The sequence below is a fragment of the Macaca fascicularis genome, chromosome 6, assembly GCF_037993035.2.
Source record: "Macaca fascicularis isolate 582-1 chromosome 6, T2T-MFA8v1.1".
Lineage (NCBI taxonomy): Eukaryota > Metazoa > Chordata > Mammalia > Primates > Cercopithecidae > Macaca > Macaca fascicularis.
Genome location: NC_088380.1, coordinates 169,500,591 through 169,518,381, shown reverse-complemented (window position 1 = coordinate 169,518,381; position 17,791 = coordinate 169,500,591). Strand labels below are relative to the sequence as shown.

At 36.7% G+C, this 17,791-nt stretch overlaps 1 pseudogene; it reads right to left on the bottom strand.

Annotated features, from left to right (window-relative positions):
• Positions 1 to 828: 828 nt before the first annotated feature.
• Positions 829 to 1,577, bottom strand: LOC141406974 (ADP-ribosylation factor-like protein 2-binding protein pseudogene; annotated as a pseudogene).
• Positions 1,578 to 17,791: the final 16,214 nt, after the last annotated feature.

The window sequence follows — 17,791 nt, the reverse complement described above, 5'->3', positions numbered from 1 at the left end:
AAATATGCACAGACACATTTATCATGCTATAAGAACAGGATATCTTTTAGTCTGTCTCCAACACATAACATACATTCATTGGTGCCCAGTAAAATAGGAGCAAAGGACAATGTAGGAAGCATGTTTGCCTTCATAGCACTAAAGGCTAAAAAGCACACAGCATATAATACTTTGATCTTTGAATAATCATGAACATTCCAAGATGATAGCCACTAGGTAAGCCTGAGTATTCATCTATCTATACATATATTTAAATAATGCTTAAGAGACACTTCTCAAAACAGTGTTACTACATCAGGACCAGAAGAAGATATAGTGACACTATGACTGCAAATGTTAAGACTAGTAGTTGACTTTCACATGTAGTTTTTAGGAAAAGGTCATCTCTTTCATCAGCTGATTCCTAAAGCCAAGACAAGCTGTCATAGAAGATTCTGAAATATCAAGACAGGCAGCTGGCTTGAGTAACACGCTAGATAAATATAAAAAAACCCATTGAGACTGAAGGACTGAAATTCTGAACCATGTACAAAAGAGCTGTGAGTATGCAAAAAGATTCATGCAAAGCTGCTGGGACAAAGAGGGCTCCTGATAATGGGTTAGTCCATGCTGTTAACACACCAACATGTATGCTGGGCCAGGGGCCCTCCAGGTGAAATGCTTGACATGGGCTTTCTTCACAGGGGTCTGATTAGAAGCATCTGAGAGATGTTTTTACTTGGGGAGGAGAGGAGTATTAGGGTTACTAAACACTTCAGGAGGTGTACTAAGGTTAATGAATACAAAGAAGGTGTTTCAGGAGGGTTAGGTCATTTTGGTTTTGACCCATCAATACATAACATGAGGGAATAGTTGTAGAACACAGTGAGTCTTTCCAAAATATATTCTTATGTCATTATTAGCTGAGCCTATTGGCCTTTTGGGCTGGTGACATCTGGAATGATCTCATTCATTGGCTGGAGGTAAGACCTAGTGCTTCAGATCGTTTTGGGAAGCTAACATAGAAGATGATCTACACAATGAAGTCACCACTAAACCACTGCTTAAGTCCAATCTCAGCCTTGGTTTTCTTCTTTGTAGTCCAGAAATCGTTCTTTAAATGCTATCAAACCTGTAAATGTGAACAGTATGTCAAATATGTCACCAACAACTTCCTCTTTATCGTGCTGTAATGTCGTAAAGGCTGCCATGTTAAATCCAAGCATCTGCCCCAGCAGCTGGTCTTTAATATACTTTTCTACCAAAGAAATATATTCACTAAAAGTAGGCATGTAGGTGAGTTTATTCTTTAATGTGTCTTCAAGTTCCTGACAGTATTTGTCCAAGAAATTTCTCTGTAATAACTGCAACTCGTTATCCAGCATAATATAGTATCCAGCTACAGCATAAAATTGTTCACCAGAGATGGAGGAGAAAGACAGTAAGAAGTTCTCTTCCTCTAAAGTGTTCATCCTCCCTCTGGAGCAGGCCTTTCGGTCTTCTATCCCGCCAGCGACCCAACAGATGGCTCTTTGTGTTGCTGCGGCTGCCTCTGTACAACCCGGCTTTGGATGACTGTCTATCACATTCTTTGCCATTTTAAAATTGAGCTATTTATCTTTTTATTATATTCTCGTAAGAGTTCTTTATCTATTCTTGGTGTAAGTCCCTCATCACTTACATTATCTACACAAAATTTCTACTACGTTGAATTCTTTTTACCTTCTTACTGGTGTCATTTGAAGCAAAATTAAAAAAGGTTTCAGCCAGGCATGGTGGCTCACGCCTGTAATCTCAGCACTTTGGGGAGCCAAGGCCAATAGCTCACCTGGGGTCAGAAGTTCAAGACCAACCTGACCTACATGGTGAAACCCCGTCACTAATAAAAACACAACATTAGCCAGCCTTGGTGGTGGTTTCCTGTAGTCCCAGCTACTCGGGAGGCTGAGGCAGGAGAATCACTTGAACCCGAGAGGCAGAGGTTGCAGTGAGCTGAGAGTGCGCCATTGCACCCCAGCCTGGCCAACAAGAGCAAAACTCTATCTTAAGGGAAAAAAAAAGTTTTCAATTTTGATGATGCCTGGTCATTTGTTTTTGTTGACAATGATGCTTGTGTTTTGTGTCAGATATTTTAAAAAATTGCATAATTCAGGATCATGAAGATTTTCTTTTAAGGTTTTATAGTTATTTTTATTGCTTCTCAGATTCTATAGTTTTGTTGTAACTCTGAACACTTAGGACTTTGATTACATTTTGAGCTAATTTTTGTATATGATGTCAATTGAATGGTTGAAATTCTACCAGTAAGTGTGAGACTCTGGTCTTTACATCAACATCAACCTCACTTGGGAATCTTTTTCACAATGCAGATACTCAGGTCTCCATCCCAAATCTCTCAATCATAACCTTTGAGGGTATAGCAGAGAATCTGCATTTTCACAAGTTCACAGGTGGTTCTTATATACTCTAAAATTTGAAAGGTGTTGCCTTAGAAAGTTGCAAACAACTTTACCATTCATTCCTACTAACCAACCTCCTCTCCAGCTCTGCCATGGGAAAGTATCACTTTAGTGGTAACTGGAAGAACATTTTTTATTTTAAAATGGTAGATAGTAACCCTCAACATTCAGCAAAGGGTGACTCAACATCTCTGACTGTTTCAAACCAGAAGATTGTCTTGTCCAACTACACTTTTAATGTTTTATATTAAAATTATTATTCATCCAGAGTCTGTATTTTCACATGGTTTAAACACTGGCTTACATTCATGTTCAAGTAAAACCTTTCTGTGGACTAACAAAAGTCCGTAGACTCTAATTTTGTGGGCTCTGACTTATGACACACATACACACACACACACACACGTTTTGTTTTTTGGGTTTTTTTGTTTGTTTGTTTGTTTTTGAGATGGTGTCTTGCTCTGTTGCCCAGGCTGCAGGGCAGTGGGGCAATCTTGGCTCACTGCAAGCTCCGCCTCCCGGGTTCACGCCATTCTCCTGCCTCAGCCTGCCTCAGCCTCCCGAGTAGCTAGAACTACAGGTGCCCGCCATCATACTTGGCTAATTATTATTATTTTTGTTGTTGTTGTTGTATTTTTAGTAGAGATGGGGTTTCACCATGTTAGCCAGGATGGTCTTGATCTCCTGACCTTGTGATCCGCCCATCTCAGCCTCCCAAAATGCTGTGATTACGGGCATGAGCCACCGCGCCTGGCCTGTGTTTTGGATTTTTTTTGAGATGGAGTCTTGCTCTGTCTCCCAGGAAGGAGTGCAGTGGCATAATCTCAGCTCACTGCAACCTCTGCCTCCTGGGTTCAAGCGATTCTCCTTCCTCAGCCTCCTGAGTAGCTGGAATTACAGGTGTACACCACGATGCCGAACTAATTTTTGTATTTTTAGTAGAGACGGGCTTTCACCATATTGGTCAGGCTGGTCTCGAACTCCTGACCTCGTGATCTACTGGCCTTGACTTCCCAAAGTGCTGGGATTACAGGCATGAGCCACTGCACCCGGCCACACATTAGTTTTGTAAAATTGCCTTTTAAATATATTAGGACATGAACAAATAAAAAATTATATTTCTGGGTGAAATATTTGTTCTAAGGAAAAACAGTTATTTTATAAATTGTCTTTAGCTTGAAAACTGAGAAGACATAGTAATACAATATACATAGTTCTAGGCTTATCATAGTTTACTGATGTATTCTGTAATGTGGTTAGCTATTTATTCCAGCTTTTTCAGATACATTTTGATGCAGCAAGCATCTCAGCAGTAAATAGAATATAAGAAAGACAATTTCAGAGTATGCAATTTTGATCACATGCTTTTAAAGGAGGAAGACAGTCAACCTATTAAAGAAAACTCAACTTACGCATGAATTCTAAGATACCTGGGTTTATTTGAATAAGAGATTAAAAACACCCTATACCCTGAACACATGTATCATTTGGTAACTCTTAAAATAATTATTTGAAACTAGATAGTATTGAATATTGTCCTTTTTATCTATGTGCATTACATACAAACACCCACACACATTCACACACATGCATTAAAAATAAGTCATTCAAACCACCCCAGTCTCCTATATATCTAGAATCTATTCTATCCTGGTCCATCATATAATTCTACAAAAGGACTGAATCACCAGATCACTGCTTATAAGTAGGTTTGGTCTCATAGTTGGAACTTTTGTACATACAGATTATTATAATTTCAGGTTAAGCAAAATGTTGGTTTGTATTCATGGCATGTCCTTTGCAAAATGTCAACTCCTCTCTATTCTTTTAAGAGAAAGACAAATTATTATTGCACAGATGGAAACATTTCTGGCCTACATGGGAATGACTTCCCTTCCCATTGCCAAGGATAAATAGTACAAGTACAGTTGCTCCTGCCAGGCGGAACTTTAATCTCAAAGAAGTTTTGATGCGTAAGATTTATATTTATGACATAAACATTTGTAGCTCTCCATGGAGATGAGAAGTGTTTAAGAACTTAAACTCTGTAGTCACGTAGACCTGCGTTCAAATACTGCCTCTACCAGCTACTAGCTATGCAGTTCTGGACACGTCACAATTCTAAGTCTCAGTCACTTCCTTTCTGAAACTGAAGGAGTGTGGATACCTACCTCCTTGTCCTTATTGGAAGACAAATACATAAATTCGTGCATTCCAAACAATCCAGTTAAATCCATGTACCCATTCGGTAATTTCAAGGTTACTTATAGAAGGGCTAAAGGTGATGACCTAAAGAGTACCACGTTTTAAATGAAACCTTTGCAAAGAATGTACTCATCACTTCTAATGACTATCACTTGCTTTTATGATCCTAAGTAATATGGGTTAGTAATTAATTTTATATTTGAGCCATTTTATAGATTTCTCTAAGCTTCATTCATTCATATAAACCCAATCTCAAATATTCATAGAATTTGTAACTCCAACTGCACAGTTCACTTCATAGCTCTCAACTGATTTATATTTTCCAATGCCTAACTTTCAGAGAGTGTTAACTTGACAGATGAGAAATATTTTTGCCTTTTCTTTCCCTCATGGATCTTGCTGAGAGAAACACCTAGAAAGCCCATGAGAATGGAAGGGAGAGAAGCTCTTTATTGTGGTTTGGCCAATGACTGCTGTTTTTAACATGCCAGTTCCTATGGGCAAAACGCTGAAAGAAAATTGCGCTTAAAAAGTAGTGTTCCATGCAATCTGCAGAAAAGTTTGGAAATTCACTTGGGTTTCTCAGGAAATTAAAAAGCAGGAAAAATTGTACCAAAAAGATTAAGACAATTTTTAGATTACAAACACTTTCTGGGCAAGGATTCAAACCAATTCAAATAAGCAGCATAGAGGAGAACAAGGGAGGATTCAAGGACGAATGGGTAACACAAAATTGCAGGGTTAGGTTAATTGGTATGGGTGGGAAGGCTTTCTATCAGGTTTAAGCAGTGAGCGTGTCTAAATAATGCTGAGAAAATTGAGTTAGAAAGTGTACACACAACACTTAGGAACCATGATGATTGCATTTCTGCTTAAACCAGAGATTGAGCTAACGGAAATCTTTTTTCTGTTTATTCACATGTGCAAGAGAGAAAGGACATCTAGAATTAAATCTGAAGGCAAGCTCATGAGCTGAGTTTGTTGTCTGCAACTCTAATACAATGATCCTGGTTGCAGATCTTTTAAAAAGTGCTTTTACTTACTTAGCTTCTCACTTATGTCAAATAAAATTTAAACAGTGAAAGTGCATAAGCTCAATTGCAGGAGATTGGGGAAGCAAGCATAATCAGTTTTCTACAATTTTGTATATGATCATGATGGCAGTCAAAGTTGATGTTACATGTATTTCTGTTTAGTTTTTCATTCAGTCTTTTTGAAAGAGTACATATTTGCTAAATCCAAGCTTTAAACCTGATGGTTTTTTATTTGCGAAAAAATTGGACAACCTTGCTTGGCAAAGAGAATGTTGGGCTATTTGCATAGAATATTTCTAATGCTATTAAAAGAGGAGATGGAAAGAGAGGGATGATTCAGATAATCAGTTAATGTTTGTAAACCTAACAACAATATGCATTTTCATGCTGTTCCTTCATACATAAGATTACTTTCCTCAAATATCTGGCATTGTTATAAGTAGTCAATGTCATTCTTTAAAACTTATAGTACATCACTCTTGAGTGTTTAGTTTCCTCATTGAAAGCAACTGAAACAATCTCTTGATACCCTGAGGAAAAAAATGAATTTAATAAAAAGTTTTAGGAATTCACAGAGTAGACTAAAGGCTGGAGAATCAGACTCGTAAGGTAGAAGGAGGGCAGGAGAGGTAGAGGAAAAGCTTGATTGAGGCTTGCAATCAGGGAGCTCAGTACCATATTTAAGAATACAACAGGCCAGGCGTGGTGGCTCATGCCTGTACTCCTAGCAGCTTGGGAGGCTGAGGCGGGCAAATCACGAGGTCAGGAGTTAAAGGCCAGCCTGGCCAAGATGGTGAAACCCCCATCTCTACTAAAAATATAAAAATTAGCCAGGCGCGGTGGCTCACACCTGTAATCCCAGCACTTTGGGAGGCCGAAGTGGGTGGATCACAAGGTCAAGAGATCGAGACCATCATGGCCAACATGGTGAAAACCCATCTCTACAAAAATTCAAAAATTAGCCAGGTGTGGTGGTGGGCACCTGCAGTCCCTGCTACTCAGTAGGCTGAGGCAGGAGAATCACTTGAACCTGGGAGGCAGAGGTTGCAATCAGCCAAGATCACGCCACTGCACTCCAGCCTGGGAACAAAGCGAGACTCCGTCTCAAAAAAAAAAAAAAAAAAAACAAGTAAAAAAGAGTAGATTTGGACCTTGTGATTGGTGCATGTATGTCCATATGGCTGTTAATTAAATGGACAGAATAGGAGTCTATAGCTCTTCTCTGTCTAGCTTCTATAGAGGGATATGAAGAATTGCATATTTTCAATGAAGAATTGCCGTCCAAGGAGGAAAGACGTTGAATGCCTCGCGAGCGTACGCGCGCGTGCGCGCGCGCGCACACACACACACACACACAAAATCTCTCTCTCTCTCTCTCTGTTTTATACAAATACACTCTAGTGCTCAAAAAATGCTTTTTAAATTTATAGCATTTGAGTCAGGTAAGATTAAACGAACCTAGGGTAGCAATACGGTTATCTGTAATGACTTGCTAATAAAGGTTTGCTAGAGCTAGTCACAGCTTACAAAGAAAGTTCCAGAATATGTATTCTATAAAAGTATAGATGTTTTTATTGATATATAATGGTCATACATATTTGGGGGTATATGTAACATTTTGATACCGGTATACAATGTGTAATGATCAAATCAGAGTAATTGGGACATCTGTCAACTTAAACAGTTGCCTTTTCTTTGTGTTGGAAACATTAAAATTCTTCTTTTCGAGCTATTTTGAAATGAACAAATTATTGTTAACTATAATTTCCCTAGTGTACTATCTATATTCTATGAATTTAAAATTGGCACAAAGTAAATAGTGTTTCTGGTGAAAGTTTCCTTTGAAGATATTGGGGAAGAATCATGATTCACCAAGATGTCATGGTTTAAGAACCTTTTTTTAGAGATGGAGTCTCACTTTATTGTCCAAGCTGAAGTGTACTGTTGCAATCATAGGTCACTGAAATCTCAAATTCCTGGGCTCAAGCAATCCTCCCATCTCAGTCTCTTGAGTAGCTGGAACCACAGGTGTGTGCCACCATGCCCAGGTATTTTTAAATTTTTTTTGGAGAAAGGGGGTTTCACCATGTTATCTAGGCTGGTCTTGAACTCCTGGACTCAAGCAATCTGCCTGCCTCAGCCTCCTAAAGTGTTGAGATTATAGGTGTGAGCCACTGCACACAGTCAAAAATTTCTGAGTATTAACAAATACTAACTTTATATATTATATATATATTATTATATATATTATGTATATATTATTTTATATATATAAAATAATAAACCAGGTATAAGTCAAGAGAATCATCTCAGTTAAACCTGCTATCCAGATTCAGAACCAGGGTTGGATTTAAGGCATAATAGAGAGTCTAAAGGTATATTTTGAATAACTTGACTATTTAACTCTTTACTATGGTTTGACTGTTTGAATGTGTCCCCTACAAAATTTATGTTGAAACTTAGTACTCATTGTGTTGGTATTAAGAGTTAGGGCTTTTTGAGAAGTGATTAAGTCATGAGGTCCCTGCCCTTATGAATGAAGCAGCTGGAGGAAACTAACTTAGGTGCTTTTGCTTTTTTGCTCCTCTGCCATGTGAGGACACAGCATTCAAGGCACCATCTTGAAAGCAGATATCTGGCTCTCACCAGACACTGACCCTGCTGGTACTTTGATCTTAAATTTTCCAATCTCCAGAACTGTGAAAAATAAATTTCTATTATTTACAAATTATTCAGCTACATGTATTTTGTTTAAACAGCCCAAAACTGATTAAGACATTTCTCTATCCAATATCTTAAAATAAAAAAGTAGTAGTATCAGTGGACACAAAATTTTGGTGCATGACTTTTATGTTCTTTCTGTTTTTCATTTAATTTTTCTTAGAGTTTTTAATTTTTTTCTAAGAGGTATCTACTTCAAATTTTACAAGTTTTTGGAGACTTCGCCACAATTAGATATATGGACAATTTTAGCGCCATGTGATTTGTGCCAAAAGAGAGTAAGAAAGTGAGGAATAAACAATACATTGTGCAGCCAAATGAATGATTTATTATCATTATTCTTTGAAGAGATGAGGACTCATTGTGAGGTGTCATTATGAGGCCCAGACTGGTCTTGAACTCCCGGACTCAAGCAACCCTCCCGCCTCGGCCTCCCAACGTGTGGGATTATAAGCGTGAGTCACTGTGTCCAGCCCCAAATGAATCATTTAGGCTAAAGACATGTTTATACTTTGGCTTTTTCTTGTTATTTCTGTTGCTGTTCTTCAAAACTACTTTTGAGGCTTGCCTAAGAGCATAAGGAGTTGAATTTTAATCTTCTAAATGAAAAACTCCATGTTTCATTAAAGAAAAAATATGCAGATTTTTTTCTGAGTTACTGTGACTATGAATTTATTTCACTGGAATGCAATTTAAAACCATTACACTAATTTCTTATGCAAATATATCAAAATTGACAATTTTTATTTTGTTTATAACTCATTGAACACTTAGTCATGTAAATGGGGAAAAGTCACTTGTTATCAAAACAAAAATAAAGTAGGAATTAAACTGGCAATTTCCAAAAGCATAGTTAAATTATTTCAAAGGAAAATCCCTGGATGAGTGGCAGAAATCCATTAGGACAAGCAAAGTTGTAGTCCATTCTTGGAGAATCTGAGCCAGGGGTTGCAGTAAATCGGGTTCCTTGTGAAGTTTTGTGGCCTACTGCAAAGTCTTCACTAGCACGTTGGATGCTGTTTGTACTATTCAGTGTTCTTGGTTGCAAACAACGAAAGAAGACTTTGGCTGATTAAACAATGAGTTTGTTAAAAGAATATTGGGAGTTTGTCTAATTGTTGAGGTCCTGGAAAACAAAACTCAAAGTTAGCAGCCAGAAACTATGTTCAAAATTGGATAATAAATTGGCTCATTGATAAAACTGAAAGTTTTGCTTGGTCCTATAATTTTCAGATACTGCTACTGTTGCTATAAAGACAAAGTGATCCATTATTACCACCCTCACTTTTTCAATGACTGGTTCTGATGCACTTACCAGACTGTGGCTAGGTCAAATGCCTCTGTCACAGCACTGTAGCTCTAACGGTGGAAGACAGATAGTCATAAGATGAGGAATTGCAGAAACACAGAAAAGAGCTTCAGTATCCTAAAAGTGGGAGTGTAGAATTCATTCTTTATTTTCTGTAGGGAGTTCATAAAAACCCCACAAATTACACTCTAATATAACCATATGTAAAGCTTATTTTAAAGGATATTCCAAAAGAGCCTCCAAAATATTTTCCCTCATCAGCATTTCCCATTAGTTAAAGTAACCATCTTAAAAAATATATATTAAGGCCAGGTGCCATGGCTCAAACCTGTAATACCAGCACTTTGGGAGGCCGAGGCGGGCGGATCACCTGAGGTTGGAAGTTTGAGAACAGCCTGGCCAACATGGCAAAACCTCGTCTCTACTAAATATACAAAAATTAGCCAGGCGTGGTGGCATGCGCCTGTAATCCCAGCTCACTCGGGACACTGAGCCAGGAGAGTTGCTTGAACTTGGGAGGTAGAAGCTACAGTGAGCCGAGATAGATCATGCCATTCATTGCACTATAGCCTAGGCAACAGAGTGAGACACACACTCTCTCTCTCTCTCTCTCTCTCTCTCTCTCTCTCTATATATATATATATATATAGTTTTCTGGGAATCTAGGGAGCTTGCTTTCTTTGATAGTTACAAAAGACTCTCTCTCTCTCTCTTTCTATATATATATATATATATATATATATATCACATTTGGAAGAAGGATGCTAATAAGCTCCTATGACCACAAATCTTAAGTAAAATTTTTTCCTGGTTGACAGAATGGAACATGGAAAGATGATTACATTTTTGAAGGATGGAGGAATGTGGAAGGGGAAAACTCTAGGGAGTAACTTTATTACTATCCCCTGAATTTTCAGTCAAATACTAATCCAGGTGATATTGTGAAAGAACTTTGCAGAAGACATTTTGGAATATTAATCAACTCCCTTTAACATAAGGAGATTGTGATGGTGAGCCCAGTGTAATCTTGAGTCTTTAAAAACCGAAGTGGGAAGCGGAAGTGTCAGAGAGATGCAGAAGAGAGAAGCAAGAGGAGAAATGAGGCTAACAGGGAGGTCAGAGAGATGCAAAGCATGAAAACCAATTGTGCTGTTGGCTTTGAAGATGGAGTGAAGAAAGCTATGAGTCAAGGATGGGCATTTCAACGTTCAGAAGTTGAGAATGACCCACTTCACCCACTGCTACCAGCCAGCAAGAAAATGAGAACCTCAGACATACAATTGTAAAGATCTGAATTTGGCTGACAACCTGAATAACCTTGAAAACAAATTTTTCCCGGAGATGCCAGAAAGTAACACAGTAACATGTTGATTCTGGCTTTGCGAAACCTGAAACAGAAAACTAGCTGGGCCTGGGAATGCCTAGATAGCTAACCCACAGAATTCTCATATAATAAATTTCTGTGGTTTAAGTCACTCTGTTTGTAGTAATTTGTTTTGGTAGCAATAGAAAACTAATAAAAGAACAGAAGTGGCTGAGATGTGGAATAAAAGCTGGTCTTTTAACAAGTGAGCCATATAGATAAGACAACATACCAGCACCAAGTGCCTTGGGTATAGATATTCAGAGGTGGGAAGTAGAATTTGGAAGGAAGAGGAAAAATACTGTGAAAAGCAATCTGAAGACTATTGAAGACATATTTGATCTTCATTCCTGCGCTTGGGTTTCCACCCTGAATATACCCCTTTTTGTAGAATATTACCGTCATTTACAGATCAAAAGATCTTTGCTTTAAATCTGTAAGAATGACCAATAAAAATGGAGGAAAATTTAGAATTTCTACAGATTGGTGCAGAGAGCAAAATATATTTCCTTGATCCACAGACCCCACAATGTAGTCAGAACTCTTTTCAGTATTTTCCTCAATGAATATGTGGGTGTCATAAAGTATGCCAATATTAGGTACTGAATATTTACATAGAAAGTAATCCTGGCCGGGCGCGGTGGCTCAAGCCTGTAATCCCAGCACTTTGGGAGGCCGAGGCGGGTGGATCACGAGGTCAGGAGATCGAGACTATCCTGGCTAACATGGTGAAACCCCGTCTCTACTAAAAATACAAAAAACTAGCCGGGCGTGGTGGCGGGCGCCTGTAGTCTCAGCTACTTGGGAGGCTGAGGCGGGAGAATGGCGTGAACCCGGGAGGCGGAGCTTGCAGTGAGCCGAGATCACGTCACTGCACTCCAGCCTGGGAGACACAGCGAGACTCCGTCTCAAAAAAAAAAAAAAAAAAAAAAAAAAAAAAAAAAAAAAGAAAGTAATCCTTCATTTCCCAAACACTGAATGTATTTTTTAAACAATGACAATATTTGCTCTTATTTGTTTATCCTTCTATAATTTAAACATTTGAGTAGGTTTTGGTTTAAAAATAGAAAATAAAAAGTAACAGATGGGTTGAGTTATTTCCAAATTGACATTTTTTTTAATTACCTGGGATAAGAAGATAAAGACTTTTGGTTCAATGAATGTAACACTGTTAAAAGTTTGTTGTCAGACTTTGATATATGACCAAATTGAGAATTTTGGAATGTTGGGAGACAATCAAATTAGGATACCTCTGATGTCCTGGAATTGACAGCAACTGAGTAATTTTGGAGGCAACGAGAGAGAATCAAAGTATCCCAGCTAGAGGTAGCTGGAAGTAGGAGTAGAATGTTCCGTGAGGTAGAGGTAGGATTAGAATACCACGTTGTGCACATGTACCTAGTACTTAAAGTGCATGTGTGTGTGTGTGTGTGTGTGTGTGTGTATAAAGTATATGTATATATAAAGTATATATATGTATAAAAGAATATCATATATTTTTATTCATATTGTCTTTTGACCAGTCACCTCAGGCTGCATTTCAAGTGTGGCAAAACACTGAAAAAGTCACTTAAAATTGAGAAATTAGGAACAATGTATATTAAAAACAAAATGAATAATAAAAATATTCCTCTATATCAGCCAGGACTCTGTGCTATAATAATTGAAAATGGCAATTTAAAATAACTTTTAAAATAAAATAACTTTATTGGCTCACGTAATTTGAAAGTCTGAGGGTAAATACGGCCTTGTCACTGGCTCTAAGACATCATTGGGGACCCTCTGAGTTGTCAGCCACATCTTAAGGCTTGTTTCTATCATAATAGAAAAAACGAATGTCCCAATCCTAGTCGTCAAACAAATCATGTCACACTACCCAAAAAGAGAGATAGAAATGGCTTCTGATAGCTTTTTTTTTTTTTTTAAACTATCAAAGAAAGAAAGCTCCCTATATCCCCAGAAAAACACCTACTCTTTCTGCTTTGGCCCCAAGTCAGTCACATGCCTTATTTCTTACCCAATCTCAATTACAGGAAATTGTCATATGCTGACTGGCTTAGGCCTAGGTTAGTTGAATTAATAGAACCTACAACTGGGAGATAGAGTCCATCTCTACCAAACACATGGCTTCACAAAATAATTGTTGGGGTAACTCTCTTAATGCTCACTATGATCTCCATCTGAAAATCTCAGATTCCTTCCTTGATTCCTTAGAAAAGATTAGCTCCCATAATAATTTGCATATCTCTCATGATAAGAATTTTTGCACATCGTAGATTTTCTACGTCTACTTCTGAATTTTTATCTAAAATTTTGTAGTGAAATTTGTCAAACATACAGATAAATTGAAAGAATTATAGATTGAATATTTTATATTTACTCTCCACCTAGATTCCACAATTATCATTTTGCTATATTTGCATTGTCATGTATCTGTCCATATGTGTATCTATCCATTAATCAAATTTACTATATTCTGCTGGATTCTAGTCTGTTTGAAGGAAAGACAACTTCTGTATTGTTCAATGTTGTATCCTCTGCATACTAGCATAATATCTGATATATAGAAAGATCTCAATAAACATTAGGGAAGGAAGAGAAGGAGGTAAGGAAGGACGGAGTCAGGGAGGTAAAGACTGCTTTTTTGTGTGTGAAATAAGGGTTTATTTTCAGCTTAACCAGAGCAACATGTACCACGATAGGTCACGCTCAATTTAAGAGGTCACTAAGCAATATCGTATATTAAAGTCAACATGAATTTTAGACCATGTCTTTGAAAATGAGTACAAAATTAGGGCTATTAATGTTTTTTTCAGTAGTTGGGTACATGATCAGAAATCCACATACACATTCATATCTATTTTCCTTTAGCCAGACATCATTCAAAACATAGTTTATGAAATAATTTTGGTGGAATTAAACTTGAAATGTTCATAATTGTATAATTAATTATAATCAACTTTGATTACATTTGCTAATTAATGCAAGTTCATAAGCATGGCACTTTGTGCAGTGACTCGCAGCAGTAGCTGTGAGAAGGATGGTGGTTTGAGTATGAAAATACATTCAAGAATTCTTCTTTATGGTTTCTTCTGCAAACCTCCAACAGGCAGCTTCTAAAGGTCCGTGAGGTCACATTTGTCCTTTCATCTCCAGATTGTTGGCAAAGGTTAAGGGTTCATTTGGCAATCAACTGCAGTGTCAGTTCAAGTGCTGCTAAAGCCATCTGTGAAGTGATTGTGTCAGCAGGATAACAGAAGGACACTACACCTACTTGCTAGAACAGAGAGGTGATCTGCCAATGGCATTTAAGGAGAGCAACATTTAACCTAGGCAACTACTGCAGGAATCATTTCAGAGCCCCTTTAAAATAGAAAAAATATCAATAACTTTGCAGTTGGAATTGGGACATCTGCTTCTACAGGCTCAGAGATACCATGGTTCTCAACATACAGAAGGTCGATGTGTCTAATTTTATCCCTTTTTTATTCCTCAAGTGGATGGTAAACTCAGGAAGCAAGCCTTATACAAGTTAAATACTTTTTTTTAATTTCAAAAAAGACATTTCTGTTGGGAAAGTAAAAATTCGTCTACGTTTATGATTTAAAATTGGCTTTCTGTTGTGAAATATATTTTAGTGATTAATGCAAACAACAAATATTTGCAGTTTTATGTGTGTATCATGTGTTCCTATTGGTTACACATAAACACTCTTTTGTATTCTTTATCAATAAACCTGAGTAGCAGAGAAAATTTTATTATCCCCATTTAATTGTTGAGAACACTGACAATCAGAGGAAAAGAAACTGATAGGCCTTTAGGACCAGGTCTACTGCCTCATAACTTCGTTGTATTGCCTTATCCCTTGACAACTATCTTCTTGCCTTATGAAGAAGCTATGTCTTTTCAGTCAATAATGCTATATTTTCACAATGAAAAGAATCTATAGAATTTTTGGAGCCAATGAGAGAGTAAGTGGATATGTTTACCTATATTATGTTGGGTTTGTGTAGTGATTTGCGGGGCTAAGGCTAAGAATCTATTTTATGCAACTGCCACCCTTTTTTTCCTTAACTGCCTTCCAACAAAGAGAGTCGAATTTCCATATGAAGGTGATTTTTAATCAGAAATAAGCAATCTCAATTTTGTATATGTGTTGCACCTTGGTGAATATTTTTTTCATTTGGGCCAAATTACACTAACAGGACTCTTTCTGTTCCAAGTGCCAGAAACCCGCTTATGAGGCTTACACAAAACAGGACTTTTATAGCCTCGGGAAATAAAAATCGACCTGGGAAAGTCTAAGCTTCTGACAGAGCTGAGTCCAGGAGCTCAAATGATGTTTTCAGGACTTTCTCCTTCCTTTGTGTGAGTCTGCTTCCTTTCAGGGTGACGTTAGTCTCTGGCAAGCCTTCCTTTAAGGTAGAAGAAGGATTAATAGCAGATCCAGGCTCACATCCTATTCACTTAGCAGTACTCGTTCATTTTTTAGCGTGAACATACATTTGTTTATAAATAAAAATAATATGTACTTATGGTGTACAGCATGATGTTTCGCAATATATGTATGTTATAAAATGATAACCATAATCAATCTAACACATCCATTGCCTTACATAGTTACCGTTGTGCGTTTGTGCATGTGTGATGAGAACACCTAATGTCTATATTCTTAGCAAATTTCTAGTATATAATATATTATTATTAATTGTAGTCACCATATTTAAATTAGATTTCCAGAACTTATTCATCTTATAATTAAAAATATGTTTTCTGTAACCAACATCCCATTTCCCTCATGCCTTGACCCTTGATAACTACACTTCTACTCTCTGTTTCTGTGAGTTCAAGTTTTTAAGACTCTACAAGCAATAGTTGTCTTTCTGTATCTGGCTTATTTCACTTAACATCATGCCCCCCAGGTTTATCCATATTGCAAATAGCAGAATTTCCTTCTCTTTTAAAACCGAATAATATTCCACTGTGTGTGTATATACACATATGATGTATAGGTACAATTTCTACATATACAATATACAATCTAAGTACCTCTTAAAGATGAATGGATACATTGTAACATATAGTAATATATATATTTACTTATATAATTTTCTAATTCATTGGTCTGTTGAGAAACATTTAGACTGTTTCCATATTTTGACTATTGTGAATAATGCTGCAATGAACATAGGAGTGCAGATGTACCTCTAAATAGTGATTTTATTTCCTTTAGATAGACACCTAGAAATGAGATTTCTGCTGGATCATCTGGTAGCTTTTTTTTTTTGAGGAGCCTCCATGCTGTTTTCCGTAATTTTTCCCAATTTACATTTCTACCAACAGTATATAAGGGCTCCCTTTTCTCTACATCCCTACCAGTGCTTGTTATCATTTGCCTTTTTTGATAATAGCTACCCTGACAGGTATGAGGTACTATTTCCTGTGGTCGTCATTTGAATTCCTGTGATGATTGAACATCTTTTTATGTCTCTTTTGGTCATTTGTGTGTTTTCTTTGGCAATATGTCTATTCAGTTCCTTTGCCTGTATTTTAACTGGGTTGTTAGCTTTTTTTTTTTTTTTTTTGTAATTGAGTTGAATGAGTTTCTTCTATATTTTGGATATTAACTCCATATCAGATATATGGCTTGCAAATATTTTCTCTCATTCTGTATGCTGCCTTTTCATTTTGTTGGCTATTTTCTTTGCTGTGCAGTAACTTTCTAGTTTGATGTAGTCCCATTTGTCTATTTTTGCTTTTACTTCTTGTGATTTTTGCCTCATATCTAAAAAATAATTGCCAGGACTAATGCCATGGAGATTATCCCCTGTTTTCTTCTAAGTGTTTTACAGTTTAGGCCTTCTTAATGTATTAGGTGTTTAATACATTGTAAGTTGATTTTTGTGATAAAACATAAGGATCCAATTTTATTGTATTTTTGCATGTGGATATTCAGTTTTCTCAACAACATTTATTGAAGTGACTATCTTTCCCCATTGAATATATTTGATGCCTTTATCAACAAGTAGTTGATTGTATATGTGTGAGTTTATTTCTGGGCTTTCTATTCTTTTCTATTGACCTATGTGTCTTTTTTATGTCAGTACCATACTGTTTTGATTTCTATAGCTTTGTAATATAATTTGAAGACAGGGTGTGTGATACCTTCAGCTTTGCTCTTGTTCAAGACTGCTTTAGCTATTTGGAGGCTTTTACAGTTTCATATGTATTTTTGGATTGTTTTTCTATTTCTATGAAAAAATACCAGTGGAATTTTAATAGGTATCTGTAGATTCCTTTGGATAGAATGGGCATTTTGACAATATGGATTATTTTGATTCATAAACATGAGACATATTTTCCATTTACTTATGACTTCTTCAATTTATTTCAACAATATTTTTTAAATTTTCAGTGTACATATATTTTGCCTACTTGGATAAATTTATTCCTAAGTGTTTTTTTTTTTTTGATGCTATTGCAAATGAGATTGTTTTCTTAATTTATTTATCCATAGTCTGTTGTTAGTGTATGTAAATACTACTGATTTTTGTGTGCTGATCTTGTATCCTGCAACTTGCCTGAATTTTCTTATTATTTATAAGAGTTTTTTGGTAGAATCTTTAGCATTTTTATATATGAACTAATGTTATATGCCCACAGAAACAATTTTGCTTCTTCCTTTTTAATTTGGATGCCTTTTCTTCCTTTCTCTTTTCTT